The sequence below is a fragment of the Gavia stellata genome, chromosome 1 (genome assembly GCF_030936135.1).
Source record: "Gavia stellata isolate bGavSte3 chromosome 1, bGavSte3.hap2, whole genome shotgun sequence".
NCBI classification, from domain to species: Eukaryota; Metazoa; Chordata; class Aves; order Gaviiformes; family Gaviidae; genus Gavia; species Gavia stellata.
Genome location: NC_082594.1, coordinates 21,252,195 through 21,268,366, shown reverse-complemented (window position 1 = coordinate 21,268,366; position 16,172 = coordinate 21,252,195). Strand labels below are relative to the sequence as shown.

At 36.0% G+C, this 16,172-nt stretch overlaps 1 protein-coding gene across 1 annotated transcript in view; it reads right to left on the bottom strand.

Annotated features, from left to right (window-relative positions):
• Positions 1-11,007, bottom strand: part of SGCG (sarcoglycan gamma) — a 105,930-nt gene extending 94,923 nt beyond the window's left edge. Inside the window, exon 1 of the mRNA XM_059825241.1 lies at positions 10,911-11,007. The gene's annotated coding sequence lies outside the window, so the exon portion shown is untranslated. The remainder of the gene's footprint in view (positions 1-10,910) is intronic.
• Positions 11,008-16,172: the final 5,165 nt, after the last annotated feature.

Sequence of the window (16,172 nt, the reverse complement as noted above, 5' to 3'; positions counted from 1 at the left end):
CCTTTGATGAGTACCCCATAAAGTGGGGTTCTAGCATAGAAAGTGCTCCAGTGTCTTCCACAATTAACAGAAACACAAATAATTAATTTTGTGTACTTCTTATATTCTTCACTTCTCTGACCACTCTTTTTAGAGTCTGATCATCTATTTACCATGCAAACTACCTAGCAGGTGTTGGTGGTTGTCATGTTTGAAGAAAGATTATAGTCACTTATGATCACAGAATCACAGAATCACTAAGGTTGGAAAAGACCTGTAAGATCAAGTCCAACCATCAAACCAACACCACCATGCCCACTAAACCATGTCCCACAATGCCACATCCACATGTTCATTGCTCCTTAAACATTTTTGCCCAGCTGTATTGTTTTTAGATTTAACCTGTCAGAGTTCATGATCTTTTCTATTTTGCTCATTTGCACACAACTTCAGATTTGGGAAATATGACTTCTTGCTTCTAATTATTTCCCTTAATCTGCTAATTTGCCATGCTGAGTTACTTTGCCCTTTCTCAAACTTTTTTTAATAGAGAGTATATATCCAAACTGTCCTTTCAATATAATGCTATTAAATATTTTCTGGTGTGCTTTCAGCTTACTTTTTGGCAAGCACCTTCATCCTTATGTACTTATTTTTGAAGCTGGGCACAAGTCGGCTGTGGATTTTTGACTTGAAATGTACACAATGAGTACATTTTACATATTTGATATGCATAATGAAATATCTTATTCTGTGTTGGAAAGAGGGTGAACCTAGATTAAGTTTTGCCAATATAAAATATTGATAATTTTGTATTGCAATAACACCTTTCCATGAAGAATAGGTAATCTGCATTATGTGTAATTTCACAAAAATTATTTTGCCTATAAAGTTGAGTTTACTTATTTGTCCAAAAGACAAACAGAATTTGCTATGTGTTTTTGACTGCAATTTAAAGTGTTTCAAAAGAGCAAACCTGTTTCTAATATGCACCATTGCACCAAGTATTTCTGATAGAAGTTAAAACCCCCTGTCTTCTCTGGATAAACATAGTAAAGTCATAATAATTTGAATTGAAATAATATTCCTTCATAAAAAGAGAAGTAAGAACAATGTCACAATTTTAAGAAACAGGAAATCTGGATGAACAGTTCAAAGAATAATCTTACTACACTTCTTTTGCACTACAAGGTATACCGTTTTTTATTTATTTCAAGAGTATTTATTTAGCATACTGCTTATTTAGAAAGAACATCTAAGAACTCCCCTTAAGTCATCACATTCAAACTTTTATTATATCAGGTCAGCAGTAATACTCCTAACTTGGGTGATTAAATAGAATTCTGGCTACTTTATAGAGTGGTTTGTATGTCTCTGGGTATCATGGACATTAAGAGAAATAGTTTATTTAAGTAGTTGACAAAATGGATACATCCCATGCTGTTTGTATTGCTATTTAAATGGCTGCTCTCAATTACTTTTTTTTTTTTAACTGTATTGCTTGGATGCTCACAATTATTTTCAATTCCTCCTTTAACATCAATGTACAGTATCTCAAGAAAAGAAACACCACAAAGTTTCACTTTAACACATAGTAAAGTTAGACTTTGCAGACAGGATCTGGTAGTTTGTCACTTCGAGTTGCAGTGAAGATTAGGTTTCTGTGTACAAAATTTCATTTCTTAAGGATCATTAAATGCAAATAAGAATTGGTTTTGTGGCCTTCAATTTTCCTTCACTGGAGACAACACCAGGAACCTCAAAACACTGGTAGGCTTAAACTTTTTAAAAACTTTCTTATTTGTCGTGCTTTTTCTGGTTATTTATATACTTAGGGGAAGTGTGACAGATGTGCCAGAATTGCAGAGCTAACTCAAGGGGACAAATGGGGAAATAATTTTCATTTGGGTTGTTGAATGTACTGAAAGGCTTGAAGTTCTTTATAAACGTGAAGAAAATGAAAGCAATCCCTCTGATGGAGACAAATCATGAAAGAATCTCTGTTATCATAATCTTGTGTGGATGTTTACCAGTCAAAGAATGATTTTAGATACTTTAAAAAAATACTTTTTAAAAAAGCAATTACATATTTTTCTATTTAAAAATACTTTTTTTAAAAAAAGGTATATTTTTATGTTCTAGGTGTGTGATAGCAGATCCTTTCTACCATACAACAACGATTAGCAGCAAGGCTAAAATGTATCTTGTAGAAATACTGTTCCTAATGCAAGTCCTGCTTGGACAGACCTTTTAGCAAAAGTCGTTTAACATTACCCTCAATGTTGTTCTCAGGAAAAGTATTTTAACGTCCTCAGTGCTGGGAAAAGGTACTCTCTGTCAGAGCAAAAAGAAACAGCTCTATTTAAATGCATAAAGACATATGCATTGGCATAAACTTTTGTTTTTCCTGTTCTTGCTGCTGCTTTTATGAAAGTGCTACTTTCACGTAGCATACTGTTATCTCTTTAAAGGCACACTTTCAGTTCATACAGTAGACTTCAGCACAAAACAGATAACTCCTTTCATGGTGCTTTCCTATGTTGGTTGAGGACCTTGAAAAGCTGTTTATTTAGCCTTGCTAAATGATTTCACATAGTAAATGGAGTTATACTGCTATTCTGTGAAGCTTTTTTGGAATAGTGAAGTGAAAATACACCAAAGAAACAAGGAATGGAACTAGATGCAGAGGCTACAGACGGAAACTAATCCTCATGTCTTCCCTCCCTAATTCAAGTGATTGATCACAGATATGTTATAAAAATATGAAAGAATAATAATTTGACCTTGCATCTAGAAAGTCACAATTGCACCTTTTTTGAAAAGTCACATGAAACTAAACTAAAAATTCAAAATTCACTTTCCTTTTCAGTAGCAAGGGAAGCAAAATGCTTTCCTATGTATACTGTATCTCATTATATATTTTAAATCTCTGCTCTTTTCTGATGAATTTTAAGTGTCAATGAACACAAACTGATGTGCTTCTGTTGCACTGCAGTCCTGGTCATAACAGGCTTTATTAATCATTTTTACTTACACAGGGGAAAACTAGATTAATTTAAACGTGTATTAGACACATAAGGAAATCATCAAAAGACATGTACTACAGAAGCCTTTTTTGGTGATGTTGACTTCAACTGTTTAGGCAGCAACTGACTCTTAAATTTCTTCAGCAACTGTGACAAAGCAATAATGCAATGCAAGAAACACAGAAGATGAAGAACACAGCAAAATGTATAAATACTGTTTTCGGTCAGTATGCCACTTCTTGGATTAAAACCAATAGGAAAGACATAGCTGATCTTTCAGTTAGCTGTCAAAACAAATAAAGCATAAACAAAACCCAGAAGTACATGTTAAGTATGTATAAATAAACTGAGAGCAAACTCTCTCATTCGACATAACATAAATACTCCTTGTATCTCAAAGTAGAATTTTTCAAAGAAAGTATTTAATCTGAAATGGAAACAAGCAGTTATTACTAAAATTCTTAACTTTAATTGAAAGTTGATTTACCAATGTAAATCAAGTACCGTAATCTGAAAAATAAGACTTTTTTTTGGCACATTTCTTCATTTTAAAGATCCTAATTTGCGTAACTGGAAAACAATTCCTATTTGGATCAAATAACAAGCACATTACCTTCTCCAGGAAGTATGTCTGTAGTTTCTAAAGTTACTCTTTAAATAGTAGGAAAGACATTCATAGAGCACAAGTATAACTTGCCTTTTTTAGCTCAAATTAGACACTGTTTGCTCATCAAATATAGACAATAGTGCCTGACACGTCAATCAGTTTTTGTAGTCTGAGATCTTACCAAAGAACCCACCCAGAACATAAAAAAAACCCCGGAATATTGTAACAGGGAAGTCTAATAACAATATCAGTATGCTATTTGCTACCTATGCATCCAGTGCAGTATTATCTGCAGTTTTGACCATAAATAATGAGCAACAGACTCCAGAGCTTAGAAATTTTTAACCATAGTTTGTGAGAACAGAATTAAAGGTGTTAAGACCAATTCCCTGAACTGTTCCTTGTAGGTCCGAAGAAAACTGCAGCTCATGCTGAAGTACTGGTTCTGATACGCAGTTAAGAAAAATTCTTTGTGGCTTTTGTGCATGCTCAGATTGCTTACTGCCTGCACTGTAGGCTGGATTAGACCACTACTTCAAGAGAACAACTTACTTCACTGTGTAGGGATCACTAATCCTGAAACCCACTTCACAGTCTAGCAAAGCCTTTACTTGGAAAAACAAGCTCCAAAACAGCGTAAATACGAGGTTCCACATACATTCAAAAACATCCTCATCTGATATGTTTGGCAAATAAGCTCCATTGGGAGTCAGAGGCAGGCAGCAAAGCATTTATATTTTGATTAAAGCCTTCTGATAATTGTCCTTACAATAAATGAACATTTCACTAATCCCAGAACAGTGGTGGTTACTTCTCATGTAAGCATTTCTCCAGGAAGAGAAAAAGCTGCAAATTAGGCTTTCCTAAACTCAAATTCTGGAAAACTATGCAAGTTTCTAGTGGCAAAATAAAGATAAATGATGCTAGATCTTAGTTTCTGCAGGTTCACCTAGTCCAGGTTTACAGGTGGTTTGAACTGTTCTCTACCATCTGGGCAACTAAACTCTGCCTAGGATAGATTTTAATTCCTTAATTGGCAGTTGAAGAACAACCTTACACATACTTCTGGAAGGTAATCATGCATCAGAAAGGCTTTAGTTCAATATAAGGAAAACTGAGAGATTTTTGTTAGCCTCTAGTGCACGAAAGTAAAGAGTGTCCTGATGGCTTTAAAATCTATTACTTCAATCTAAAAGAAAAAGCTGCATAAAATTCAGCTGAAATTTAAAATCATCTACCACAATGTTGAAATCTATTTCAGGATGGGAAAATTGTCTTGTAAATGTTCTCATTTCTTTTTAGCTGTAAGTTACCAAAATATGAAATCAGACATGTATAATTTAAGTACAGTAAATTAAATACTCTGAGTATACACTTGGGGGTAAGAGAAAAAGGTTAAGTAGTGGGTATGCTCAGGAAATGAACATGACAGACATAAGTGGAAAATGTAAAACATGGGGAGAAAGTGCCCAGGGAATGCTGAAGAAAGTCACAAAGAGAAGGGAAAGGTAGCAAAAAATGGAATCTTCTGATAAAGCAAGGGAAGATAGAAGAATTTTGCTTTCCGCTGCCTTTGTTTTCCTTATTTTACATTCTAACCATTTCTATGCTTCTCTTACTAAACAATCCTAAATCAAAGCTTACTTCTAGATAATTTTTTGAATGCTAGTTTTGATTTTTTTCCTGAGTTAAAGTCATAGGTTACTAGGTACCTGAGGATTTCTGATACAGGAAGATAGTAATTATAATGTTCTTAATTTAAATAGCATTTTAGATGTTTTCAATATGGCTACGGGGATATGGCTTTGTCTTCCATAAACATGACTAAAATCAGTTAAATCACCAAGTGTGAATCACAACACTATCAGAAAACAAATCACCAAGTGTGAATCACAACACTATCAGTTCAATAGATGTTTAACTAAAAGCAAAATTAATGAAATATATGAATCAAAATGTAAAAAAGAAAGTACTCTCACAGATCGTGAAAGTTGTTACTAACAGATTTTCAATGAAATACACAATTCAAAAAGAATGCGGGGTAGTCAGATAAACACAAACAGTGGTTTTATCAAATATAGCTTATAAACAGTTTCTGTTATGACAATACATTAATAGTCTTAGACAACTTCACGAATATAAGAACTGCATTTCTGTTTGAAAGCATTATCTTCACACATGCATTGAACATAATTATTAAATGACTCATGAAACCATGCAGAATGAAATATACTATTTCATACTGCAGTTCTGTGTTTAAGCAAGATAACAGTTTTCAGAAGCCTTCTTCAGTATTTTCATTAAATGGAAAATACCTACCACAACACAACAAAACTAAAAGTATAATATTACAGGGAAGAAAAGTCTTGCAGCTAAAAGAAATATCTTTTACTATAGCAAACAGTAGGACTGAAAAAGTAGACAAGTTTTTTGGCATACAGGCCCTTCCTCAGGTCTATTTGAGCATTTGAGACCAGAAAAATAGCCTGAAAAGTAGCATGGGCAGCATTGGACTACCATCTCCCATCCTGGTCTTGCTGCCCATCCTACAGAAAGATTGGCTCCATCTACATAAAACTCTATACTACATCCACCCATACTACATAGAACTTGGCTCTGGGTCCCCTCTGGGTAAATGTTCACCTCTTTAGCCCTCAAAAATGAATGTCTTTTTGTAGAACCAGAATATATGCTAGAAGCCTTGGGGTGTAATAACGGTACAAAGCTTATCAGGATACTATTACAGGAATGTGGAGCAAACCAAACCTGATGCAGCCTCATCTGCCTCATGCATGATGACTTTTGGGAGTGTTCACCATGCTCTCCCTCTCTTGTTTGGCACTCAGGCCAAACCCCATTCAACCTCTTCCTCCTCCACATACTGAAATCTATCTTATAATTTTCTTATCCCTACTATGAAAACTTTCACTCAGGCAAATAAAAACTACAACCTTTTCTGCCAGTCTCCCAAATATCTTCCTGTGACTTTTCAGCTCACAGGGAATGCTGATATTAAAATAATCCTCACTGGCTTTAAAATCTGAATCCATCCATTTTCTTCCTTGTATTTCCATGTAAAATTCAAGTCCAGTATTACAGTCAGTTCTTACTGATTTATAGGAACTGTACGTGGGCCCAACAGGGACTTGAGAATACTGCTAGCTACCAATCTCCCACGACATACCTTATTTTGTAAACTGTGATGCCCTCCTGGTACTGGAAGTAGACATGAAAACTGGAACATTGCAGATTGGCTCAGCTAGTAATCAAGATCAGTAGGTAAATAATAATAAGAAAGGGAATATTCAGGAAAATCTTTCTGAACAAATTCTGAGAATCCCAGAAAAAAAATCAGGCCGCAGTGGACCTCTGCAGGTCATCTATTCCAGTTCAGTGCTGGAATGGAACAGACCTTTGGATGCAGCTTGCCACCTACAGCCTCTCTAATGCAGCCCAGTCTGCAGTTAGGGTCCATTGCCATAGCTGTGCTCCGCTGACTCAGCTTCCTTCCAGAGCATTTATTTTTTAAGAACCACTTCCATTTTATTCTGCTTTCAGCAGTCTGGAGTCACCATAACATGTTTTTTATTTACTTATTACTGCCCCTCACTTCAATCTTCTTTTCCTCAAAACTGTGGAAACTGGCTGCAAGTGGAACTTTGCAGAGATGTCTCCTTCCACCAGCAGCCATCACTGACAGAGGCTGCATGCTTCTCATAGCCAGGTCTATCAGCTTTGAAATTCAAAGTAGGTCCTCCATGAAACTTTAACTGAAACAGAGGCTGATGTACACTACACAGCCAGTCTTTTCTGAAATCCAATAGTATCCAGAACTGATAAGCCAATGTCTGTATAAAATTTAGTATCTGCCACCTGCACTACTGGAAAAAGCTAAGGCAAAGAAAAGGAACTAAGGCTTCTTTTGTTCCTCAGAGTACTGACCACACAGCAAATAAACAAGGAGAAACTGAAGAGCAGACATTACTACAAGATGATTCCAGCTCTACATCCCATTCTTGAAAATACATATACACGTGATACTTACTGACAACCTTCAGAATATACATATGCACACACATGCATAAAATGTATGTCTTAGTGAAAATGATGTCTTTTATGGCTAATATCAGCAATATAATAATATTTAGCACATACCACACTCCATTTTTAAAAATACTGACGTACTTTAGTTTTTATTTCTCTTCACATTCTTATACAGAAGTAGTACTTCATCCACCACAGAAACGCAGACCAACCATGGCATGAAATGCAGTAGCTGTTTAACAGTTTTTGGCAGATATACAGAAAGGTTTAATGAGAAGACTGGCCCAGGTAGCCAGAGTTACAGATTAATTAAATAGTGAGACTATTGTTACCCAAGCTGAAAATTTGACCAGGATATTGAATTAACTTGTTATCCATACTGCTATGATGCTTTTAGCCTGGTTTAATAAATAAAAAACCAACCACACTCTATGTTACTGTCTAAATCATCTGTCTCCCATTCATTTCCCTCCCTCTTACAATAGCTTTTGAGCTTCTTGGCCAATATTAACCAAATTCAACAGACAAGTAGAGGTCTCAAAAATACTACAGTCCTACAAACTTTCTGAAAATGAGACAGAAGAGAGAAGAAGAAACCCCATTTATGTCTCCACTGAGAGATTGCAATGGGCAAGAAGACCTTACTAGATATCAGAAAACCTGTATGAGAGAAAGACCTTGTAAATGTCTATGTTATGGAAAATCTTCAGTCACTGCTCGTTAAACATCTAAGACAATCAACTCTGAGAAATAAGTCCACCAGAAATCCAGCTTACTTAATTCCAAGTAATGAAAATAATTAAAAACCGTAAGAGGTCAGGACCTGGGATTTGTATCTCATGTAAAAGGCATTATTTTCACAGGAAGGAATAAATCTCACAAGGCTATTCAAGCAAAAGGGTCTTGCCCAGGCAACTTTTCTGTGCCTTTTGACAGAGGCTTGGCTTTGTATGATACAATATACCCACTTCTTCCTCCAACTGTTCCTCCAAAACTCTTTTCTCTTACCTTAAAACACACATTTTTGCATGAGTATTCTTAACACTAGGTATAGTCACACATATCTGTACAATTACAAACCTATTACAGTAAGGATGAATATTGTATCTTCATATTGTTACTACAGTCTTACGATTATGAATAAAACCTAAAATACAACCTGCTTTTAAACACCGAGTTTTCAACCAGGAAAAAGTTGCATGTTATTAGCAAAAGTGTAAAGGTTTAGAAAAGAGATTTTCACAGAATCACAGAATCATTAAGGTTGGAAAAGACCTGTAAGATCATCCAGTCCAACCATCAACCCAACACCACCATGGCCACTAAACCATGTCCCATATTGCCACGTCCACATGTTCCTTGAACACCTCCAGTGATGGTGACTCCACCACCTCCCTGGGCAGCCTGTTCCAATGCTTGGCGACTCTCTCAGTAAAGAAATTTTTCCTAATATCCAGCCTGAACCTCCCCTGGCGCAACTTGAGGCCATTTCCTCTTGTCCTGTCGCTAGTCACTGGGGAGAAGAGACCAACACCCACCTCTCTGCAACCTCCTTTCAGGTAACTGTAGACAGCGATAAGGTCTCCTCTGAGCCTCCTCTTCTGCAGGCTAAACAACCCCAGTTCCCTCAGCTGCTCCTCATAAGACACGTGCTCCAGACCCCTCACCAGCTTCGTCGCCCTTCTCTGGACACATTCCAGCACCTCAGTGTCCTTCTTGTAGTGAGGGGCCCAAAACTGAACACAGGATTCAAGGTGTGGCCTCACCAGTGCTGAGTACAGGGCACGATCACTTCCCTACTCCTGCTGGTCACACTATTTCTGATACAGACCAGGATGCTGTTGGCCTTCTTGGCCACCTGGGCCATTTTAAATGGTTCCCTCTAATGCTGGGCTTAATTTAGATCCTTTTATTTTTAATTTAACTCCATGCAGTTGTTCTTACCCTTTGGTGGTAGTCTAGGACCATTTGTTCTTCATCACATAATGGAAAGGAAGTCTGTATCTAATACGTGAACAGCACATTTGTTTAGACGATAAATGGACATTCATCTCAGCCAAAGTGGTGTCAGTTATGACTACGCATCACAACTAAAACTTCCAAAATCTTGACTGCAAACTTTCAGAACTCTATGGCACACAGATACTGTAGTTCACTCACGTGGATTACTCATTTGGATGTGGCTATGCAGGCCAGAATTCATCTCACCAAACACAGGTAACATCAACCATAGTTACCTAGACCCCCTCCACAGACAATGAAGAGAGGCAGACGCTTCTAGGACATGATTCATCTCCTCCTCAAGCAGGAGGAGATTTAAGATAGATATGGCGAAACCACCCATATCTCTATAAAAGAAGCCTAGTTGACTGGTGTTCATGCAGTCAAATCACATTCCTACACTTTGGCAATATCCTGTTTTAGGAACTTATGCGCTCATGCTGATGCACAATTAAATATGCAGTGCCAGCACCTGTTGGTGGAGAGACACCAAGTATCGTCCAATAAATCATTTGATAACGAGTCAGTAACCCACTGATACCTAGTTAGTAATTTTCTTTCACTCAGTGAAATTATCCAAGAGAAAATGTATTTGAATTCAAGGAGACTACAAACTTCTAAAAGGAGTTCTGAATACACAGTTGGATGCTTCATATTAATTCAAGTACACTTCAAAGTAGTTTTGGTAACAGTTCCTCAGATGGAAGGTTATTATCACACTGTCAAGCCAAAAAGAAGTGTTCAGAAGCATGGATCCATTCTCGACTAAATTTAACTTTCAGTATGTGATAGATAAACTGATAAAAATTTAGAGCTACAAACATCAGAGGTTTAGTACTGCAAATCAGTATTTATATAAGTATAGTAGTACTGTCTCTGTATAGTCCTATGATATTGTAAAAGATTTTAAAAGTACTAAAAGTTAGCTTCTTAATATTACACAAGTGCAAGTTTAATCTATGCAACTTAATACTGCATTTAATTATAGAAAAAACCATATTTAAACTAGCAGAATCTAAAATACTAATTGTATATAAAAATGAATATTCAGGTCCTAAAATAAATCACATAAGCAGCAACATGATCCTTAAATGAGGACAGAATGAGCCTGAAATGTTGCACAGAAAATCAGATGGGGGAGAAGCTCAATACATCCATCTAAAAAGTAAAGAGCAAACAAAAACCAACTCAATTATTAATATGCTAATATTTTAATACAGATATAAAAAGAAATTTAAAAAATTGTTACTTACCTTAGAGATCTGAAACAATGTGGACTTCTGAATAAACTACAATCAGTTTCTTCCCAAAAGAGAACTGTCTAACTTTTCCACTACTTTCAAATCTGGAGTGGAAGATATTTTAGGCCTGACCAAATATCACTGGAAGAAAATTCGTTCAAATGTTTGGCTGTGTTTTGCATTCCATCCTGTTGCTCTGGCATACAGACACAGCTAATTATAATCTGTGACATAAGCAGCTAATTCTACTGCTAAAATGGTTGTGTACTGACTCCAGAAATGAACTGCCCCACTGTAGGACATAACCAATCCATAATGCATACTAAAATGGCCCAACCTGTCACATCATGCCAACTGCTTTATTAAAATCTGAGCATACACAGCACTTCACAGAATCTCTTGTAAAAACTACTAACATAGTTAGCTGCTAACAGCACACAATGCAAAATTAGAAACAAAAAAGACTTCTGGCTTCTTTTCTGAATCCATATGTAACATCCAACTGAATTTTAATAGTCATTTTTCTGAAAACTTTTAATCTTAATGCTAAAATTATTCTAACTATAATCTATACTGGCTGGTATATAAAGTCTCTTTATAAAAAGAAAATACATATATTATAATATACCTACAATAGCACACATGACTTTTATACACTAACAATTACCAACCTTTCCAAAAAGTTAAGCCATTCTTGGTATTTAAGAAAGATACATATAAATACCAAGAGCTATAAAAAAAAAAGTTGCATATATACATATTTTAAGATGATATAGAAATTATGAGACATCTTTTTTCAGTGCCATTCAAGCTTTGATTTCTCAAATGCAGAAACAGTAATTCCAGCCCAATACTGCTTACATTAGACTGACTATACAAACAATGACCAACAGACTTTCTGTTCAACCTACAATATTTTAGAATCTGTGCTGGTAGCTGTCTGGAATTTAAAAAGCATTAAAACATACATTTGTAAGATTTACAGAATATATGTTTTGGGCTATGTGAAGCATTGCAATCATCATCCATATGGACAATTTTACTTCTCAAAGCATGTTTCCTTTTTTCTAGCCATGCACTCACACTGTTATCATACTTTAGAAGATGAAGCTCCTATCAGACATTTAACAGCTGCAGATCATAAATTTCGTACTGACACAAATCCAGCTGATCACAGGCTTAGAAGATACTTTTTTCCCTTTATGAATTCTGTGGCCATTAATCCTTTATCAGACTCTGTTTACATATACAAATAGAGAAGTTCTTTTCTATACAAAGGAATTAATTCACAGGTATCTGACAAAAATGACAAATATTTTTCATAATAAAATATTTATCAGTATCTGTAAAACAACTTTTATATTTAATATCATGGATTTATTAAAGATAAACTGGGATGAAAGCATTTGTATATTGTGTTAACACCAAACCTTTTCTTTAATTGAAATTCCCTGTAAGTATTAGAGGAATAAACCTATAAATGCCAGATAGTTTTGAAGGGCTCATTATTTAGTTATTAATTAGGTGTACGGTATTCGTGTCCAGGGATTTCCTGCAAAATTTTTTGTCCATTCTTGGAGAACAGCAACATTTTAACTTTAATATGCTTCCTTTTGGCATATTTGTAATTATCTGATTTCTCAATTTATAAAAAAAGATTGACTAACATAGTGCCCAGTTATAGAAAGAGATTAGATTAGATTAGATTAGATCAGATCAGAGCATTGGGCTATGATTAATGGGATGAAATTTAACAAGTTGAAATGGTGTGTTCTGCACCTAGGATGGAGTAATGCCAGGCACAAGTATAAACTGGAAAAGGAGTGGCTGGAGAGCAGCCCTGCAGAAAGGGATCTGGGGGTGCTGGTCGACAGCAGCTTCAATAGGAGTCAGCAGTGTGCCCAGGCAGCCAAGAGGGCAAACCACATTTTGGGGTGCATCAAACACAGCATAATCAGCCGGTCAAAAGAGGTGATTATCCCGCTGTATTCAGCATTGGTGGAGTTCTGGGCCCCACAATTTAACAAGGATGTGAAGGTCCTTGAATGCATCCAGAGGAGGGCCACAAAGCTGGTGAAAGGGCTGGAAGGAATGTCCTACGAGGAATGGCTAAGGAATTTGGGCTTGTCTAGTTTGGAGAAAAGGAGGCTGAAGGGCAACCTCATTGCTCTCCACAGCTTCCTGAGGAGGGGAAGTGGAGAGGGAGGTGCTGATCTCTTCTCCCTGGTATCCAGTGATAGGACGCGTGGGAATGGTTCAAACTGCAGCAGGGGAGGTTTAGACTGGACATTAGGAAGCATTTCTTTACTGAGAGGCTGGTCAGACCCTGGAACAGGCTTCCTAGAGAGGTGGTCGATGCCCCAAGCCTGTCAGTGTTTAAGAGGCATTTGGACAATGCCCTTAATAACATGCTTTAACTTTTGGTCAGCCCTGGTCAGGCAGTTGGACTAGATGATCATTGTAGGTCCCTTCCAACTGAAATAGTCTTATTCTGTTCTATTCACACAGCAGCTCTCTTTATGGACAGAACTTCTGTGTTATCGTCCACGTATGATTACTCTTCTGGGTCTGGATTCATGATGTCTTTAGTCTGCTCTTCTACTGATCTAATATTTGAAATTCTAAAAATGAAAAGAACAAATAAATACCTCAGTTAGTATCTTCTGAAGTTCTCATGAAGTAGGACTGAAGCAAGAGCAACTGTCAGTGAGTTCTGTATCATCTGAAGGCAGCTGTCTTCCTATTTCAATGCAAAGAATGGAAAGAGAAAGGAAACATTTTCATGAGTATGGGGAAAGAACAAGATATATTCCTGAATTGCCCTCCTGACTACTTTAACTGACAACATCTTACAAGTAATGGACCAAAATCCACTGAGATTAAAATTGTGGAATACAAATGAAACACTGGACACGCAACGTCTGTTTGGACTGCAAATGTTCATGACAGCACAATTTACGGTAAGTGAGAAATAAACATTAACCCAAAATCTACGTGAAAAATAATAAAAAAAAATTCTGTTGCAATGCTAAAACTCCATCTAGCATTAGAATGCATTAGTATAATGAACAATGATGTCAATTATGGGCTTTCATGCATCTGTATAAAAACTAAGTCTTTCTCTCAGTCAAGTAATTATCTTCACAGTTCAAGAATGCTGATGGCCCGTTCCTCACCAAGAACTGCCAACCTCCTTTTCATTTGGATTTTGAAAGTCAATGACTGATGACTTAGTCCTGGAAAAGTAACTAAGTAAACATCTTTATCTTCCACATTGAGTATGAGTCCACTCATACCAGCATTTGACTAACTAGAAGTACTTGCAAACTTATGCCATGCAAAAAAAAATGGAAAAAGATAGGTAAATTGTCGTTGAATATTCTGCCATTAAAAGTTGTCACTTTTTTTTTTAGAACAAAAAATTAGAATTTTGACAAAAATTCTGTGTATACCTACAAGATTTCAAGAACATCTGCTTTTCCTTTAAAGTACAAGACAACACAATGGTGGAGAAGACAATGACTATCACTTATCAGTTTAACTAATTAATCTAACTAAAACAGACATAGAAGCCATTTGGTCCCATCTGTATCAACTTCTAACTTATTCAGGTAATTTTCAAGTCTGCAGCATGTTTAAAGAGTGTCATAAGGGTTTGTTAAGCAAAGGGCATTTAGGGCAAAAGGATATTCTAGTCTCTATGGAAAACAGAGTTTCTCTTAAAGTACTACACAAGAATTTTACACTTAATAATAATAAAAAATTTTAGCTTTATTTTAATTCTCCATGTTAGATTTTAACTGATTATTTGTCAAACGGCAATATGTGTCCATAGAGGCTTATATACTGTAGTCAGGAAATAGACTGTCAGATCATCTTGCAGTCAAAAGAATATCTGGCTAGTACTGGCATGCTCTTACTTCATTTGCAGTATTGTTCTCTTTGTGGCCCAAAATTAGCGTCAGTCACACTCCTTCCTCAGAAAAAAACAAGATACGCCAAGCCTCTTGTATCCCCAAAATTGCATTGCAAGAGATAGTTAACAACAAAGTTAACTAAGAATAGAAGTCCTCTACCACTGAAAAGTGTAATTATGTGACAAACAGTAAATACAGATAAAATTAGGATCTATAACTCCAGATGAAACAGATAAAGGTTCAGAAAGGTCAAATAGTACAGCAAAAGCAATTTACGTTAATGATAAAATGGCACATACTTTGGAAAAAAAGTAAAATTCACATTAGAATTACCAAATGCAAAAAAAAAAAAAAAAAAAAAATAAATCACATGCAAATATTTATCTATTAGTATCACTGAATGCAAAAACCAAAACCAACCAAATTCTCAAGCAATTAAAGTAGGGGGCAATTTTATTAATGGTCAGAAAATATAAAAAGCAATTAGTTACTAGACATGTCTGGACTTCCAAGAACTGAGGGAAAATGTCCCAGTCTTCTCAGTTCTTGTTGCTGTGCATGTTAGTCACTTGTGAGCTTGAATAATCATACAACAGAAAAATCACCTTTTCAAAAAAAGATTTTTTCCAGTTCTCCTGACTTCTCACTGCTGTTAGAGGCTCTAACATGATATGAAACAAGAACTGTTGGAAACAATTTTTTCTAGTGTTACCTTCCAAAGCATTTTGAGTTGGCTATGTTTAATGTGCTTTCTAAATTGTAAGGGATAGGACAGCAGGCCATTTATTGATAGATTGAGACCTTGCCCCTTCCTAAGAACAGAGTTATGGTGAATATCTAGAAAGGGATGTCATGTTCTAAACCTGAGCAAAAGAGTGAGCCCAAAGGAGGACTTAATCTTTCACATACAAATAGAATGAAACATTTGGAAGTTACTGTTGAGCCTATTAAAGCTATAAAAACGTAATTGTTTTAAATAATAGTTACTTCAACAAAGTGGAAAATATTCCAATAGGAACCTTTCGGAATATAAACACAGGACCAGCAAATATACAAGGCTTTAAGGGAGATCTGCCTAGACTGTTTCATTATCATTACATGATATCATTACATGATACCTATCAGGAGGTTCAAAACAGCTTTGAAACTCAGAATATTTATGTTTTATTACAGTATGAACAAGAATAAACTAAAAGAGAAAACTCTGAAAATCACTACACAAAACAAGATAAAAATAAAAGGACTGATAAATAAGTACCCAACTGCCCAGCATGTCAGTGTACAGCAAGTCCTTGTGTCTGGTTTCTAGGAATTTTTTCCATCTGTGAGCACGAACAGCTGGCTGTGGGTCTATTGC